This window comes from Pterocles gutturalis, unplaced genomic scaffold, assembly GCF_000699245.1.
Source record: "Pterocles gutturalis isolate BGI_N339 unplaced genomic scaffold, ASM69924v1 scaffold41686, whole genome shotgun sequence".
Taxonomy (NCBI): domain Eukaryota; kingdom Metazoa; phylum Chordata; class Aves; order Pterocliformes; family Pteroclidae; genus Pterocles; species Pterocles gutturalis.
Window position 1 is genome coordinate 1,676 of NW_010104436.1, and position 3,840 is coordinate 5,515.

At 56.3% G+C, this 3,840-nt stretch overlaps 1 pseudogene; it reads right to left on the bottom strand.

Moving 5' to 3' along the window:
* Window positions 1-2,712: 2,712 nt before the first annotated feature.
* LOC104460631 lies at window positions 2,713-3,688 on the bottom strand (annotated as a pseudogene).
* Between the last annotated feature and the right edge of the window lie 152 nt (window positions 3,689-3,840).

Sequence of the window (3,840 nt, forward strand, 5' to 3'; positions counted from 1 at the left end):
CGAGGTGGTCAGCATCCTGCATCCCCGCACAGCCCTTCCAACCCGTCTCCTCTCGCAGCGCCGTGTCCAGCCTCTGTCCCTGTTCCCGAGACCACAGATGCTTCTCCCCAGCCAGTGTCACCCCTCCTTGTCCAGGTACCAGCATCCCGAGCTGCAGCATCCCTTTTTTAGGAATCCCGCTCCCTCTAGTGGCCCCTCTCCGGAAGGTGAAATACGTGTTTGGAGGTGGTTGGTGTTTGTATCTAGGGTGCTTTGCCTCTATAGGTGGTAAATACAGCCAAACCTCATGCTTTGTGTTGTCCTGCTCCGGACTTATGTGTTTTAGAGGCACCGGTGAGGGAACAGCAGCATCTTTGTGCTCTGAAAAGCCAGCAGTGCTGTGCTGGGGCTGTGTCGCAGCGCACAGTGAGAATTTTATTTCCAAACTCTGTGTCTTCTTGGCAAAACACCCCCAGGCATCCAGGCTCTTTAGAGCCAAGGGAGAAAAATGGGCACCTCTGATGTAGCCCCTCTTGGGCATCTCCCAGGTGACTCTGGGCACGGGGCCTGGAAGAGCCGGTTCCCCTCTGACCATAGGTGCCTGTCCCCTGGTCAGAGGGACCACCTGAGCTACGCACACCCAACACCCACCTGCCCACCCTGCTCTGTTCTCATGGCCCACAGATCCTCCAGGAGCCAAACCACCCTCACTCTGCTGGTCTGTGACGGGAATCTGACAGAAGCTTGTGCACCATCAGCCAACCAGACTCAAAGGCAGTGCTCAGGCAGATGCGCTGACACCATCTGGCTTTGTCATGCTCCAAGCACTCCTGTTCACACTCTGAAACTCTGGGCAAAATAGCTGTGTGGTTTTACCTGGCTTTGGTGCACAGATAACTTATTTCTGCACTGAGTGTCCAGCAGGTCAGCCCCTCAGCAAAGAATCAAATGCTTAAAGTTGAACACCCAGGTCCTGATATTGACCCCTCTGTTTTTATGGATGGTCATATACATTTCCCTATGATCATATATAAAATGAACCATGTCCTATGTCATATGCAACTTGTGAAAGATATCTATGGAAAAACCTGGATTGCAGGCACCTCTGGGGTGCAGCACTGCGTCCATTTGACAGCCACCAACCCCTGTGTCAGCCCTTGTCCCACATGCCACAGGTGGCACAGCTGGGGTTTCTTCCTCCATCACTCTCAAAACACAGCTTGCTTTGAAGAGCTGCTGGTATGAAACCAGAAGGAAGCGTTCAACAAACCATAGCTGGAAGTCCCGGAAACCTGCTCACAATTTAAAAACTCAGTCTCATCATTATTTCTAATGGTGCCAGCTCTGTGATGTCAGGCCAGCCAGGGGAAGTCTTTGCATGCTAAGATATCTTGGGAGGTAACGACAATTTTGAGAACACAAAAGAGAGCACAAAGTGTTTCCAGGAGCCAGCCCCATCAGGACTAACAGACTCAGCCACTTGTCCTAGGGATGCTGGAGCACTTTGTGTGCAGCACAGCCACTCCAGGCACAGAACCGCAGCGGGAGCAGCACAGCCCCTGCAGCGGCTGTTCTGGAAGGAGAGGTCCACAGACCTTCAGCTTTCGGTACTGCCTCTAGTGTCTAGGGACCTCGCTGGTGAACACCCTGCCCAAGGGTCCCCCCAGGAGAGCAGGCAAGTGCTTTTGCAGAGGTCAGGGCTTGCTTTAAACCTTTCTGTGCTGGAGCAAAAGGGAGAAAAAGCTGAACTGGAAAGACTGAGAAGATTATGAAGAAAGATACGTTCTCTGGGCTGTCTGGTTCCCCTCTGCGACTGAATTGTCTCTCCTGGGGAATGGAGGTTCCTCTGCAGGCAATGAGATACTGAGTTGGAAACATGAGGTCATTAGCACAGGCTGAAGCCTATTTCAGGCTGTCTGGAATCAGGTCCTGCTCACTCAAAATTACAACAGAACTGGTGATATCAGTGACTTAAGCCAGACTCACAGATTCAACCCTTTCCTTTAAAATAGCCCATGTCTCTGCCTATGTGAAGTTTGAAATTGGAATGCGACAGTCTGCAAACGGCCAGCTAGGAGGCAACAGTGTCCCGTGTCCAGACACTGACTTGTCCAAGAAGATGGGGCAAGAGAGAGTGGTGGGCATGTGGACAGAGAAAGAGGAGGAACAAGGGCAGAAGGAGGTGGGATGAGAAGGAACTGGGGAGTGAGCAGGCAGCTGAATGACAGAGTCACTGAGAAGCAGACACACCGCTGTGACACCCGGGTGCCTTCCCCAGCTGCAGGGACCAGAAGAGGGCTGGGCTCAGAGGGCAGGGGGTTGTGCCAGCTCTCCCCTCGCTTTGCTCCTCTAGATCTGAGGTCACCTGCCCAGGACCCTCCCTGGGAGGCAAGTCGCACTTGCATAGTGTGATCCAGCACTCCTCAGCTCAGGGAGGCAATCAGTAATTAATTAGCCAGCAAACATCTCTGCACCCCTGCGTCTCCCAAGTGATGCTAGAGACGTGTCCTGCTCCACTGAGCTCAGCCGAAGCAGGGGGACCCCATCGGTGCTGCCAGACCCCAGCTGAGCTTGGGGGGGCTTCTGTGCAGCAAACCAACCCTCTCGCCTCCTCCCCAAAGGGAAGCAAAATATTGGGGCACCCCATCCCCCTCCAGAATGCCCTTTGAAGCACTGAGCCCCTGGCAGCTCTGCCCACATACCCACGTGCCCCAGCCCGGCAGGAGCCCCTACCTGCTTTCGGGAGCCTAGGGCCCCCCTGTTGCCCCGGCAGGAGAGCTTGAGGGAGCCGCCCTGGTGCACGGACCCCAGGCAGGAGTGCTGTGGGGTGGCGGGCAGGGGGGTCATGAAGAGGATGCGGGCAATGAGACCGTAGAGGACAGTTGCCAGCCCCAACGGTATGATGTAGAAGACAGCAAAATCCAAGAAGTAAATGGGCAGGTAAAGGTTTCTGGAGACCCGGTAGCCACAGCTGACCTGTGCCCCATCCAAGAAGGTGACCTGGGTCGTGTCCACCAGGAAGAACCACATGAGGCAATAGATGGAGGTGAAGAGCCACATCGACGAGATGATGCGCTGACAGTTGCCAGCCCCAACGGTATGATGTAGAAGACAGCAAAATCCAAGAAGTAAATGGGCAGGTAAAGGTTTCTGGAGACCCGGTAGCCACAGCTGACCTGTGCCCCATCCAAGAAGGTGACCTGGGTCGTGTCCACCAGGAAGAACCACATGAGGCAATAGATGGAGGTGAAGAGCCACATCGACGAGATGATGCGCTTGGCGCGGGACACGGTGCACAGGAGCTGCGCTTTGATGGCGTGGCAGATTGCGATGTAACGCTCCACCGTGAAGGCAGTGATGGACCAGGCGGAGATGTTGATGCCCAAATACTAAAAAAAGGCACCCGGGGTAACCCGTACCCCCGGGAAGCCACCACTTCTGAGATGTTGGGCAGCCCGGCTGCCAGCAGCACGATGAGATCGGCCACTGCCAGGCTCACCAGGTAGCAGTTGGTGGGGGTCACCATATGCCTGGTTCGCAGCACCACCAGCACCACCATCACGTTGCCCGCGATGCCCACCCCGCAGATGACCAGCACCAGCAGGATGGTGACTACCTGCAGCTCCAGGGGCTGCCGGGGCATCCAGCCCAGTGTCTGGTTGTCGCTGTCGCCCAGCGCGGTCCCCGGGCTGGCAGAACCGTTCTCCATCCCCCCCGGAGCCGTCCCCGGCGGAGCTCCGCGCACCCTGCGGCGGGGAGAGCCGGGAGCCCCCCCTGTCCCCGCGCCCCTTCCCCGCCCTTCCTCCCTCCCCCCGGCTCCTCCCTCCGCTTTAGCTCTGCGATTCACCCCAAGTCTTGCTG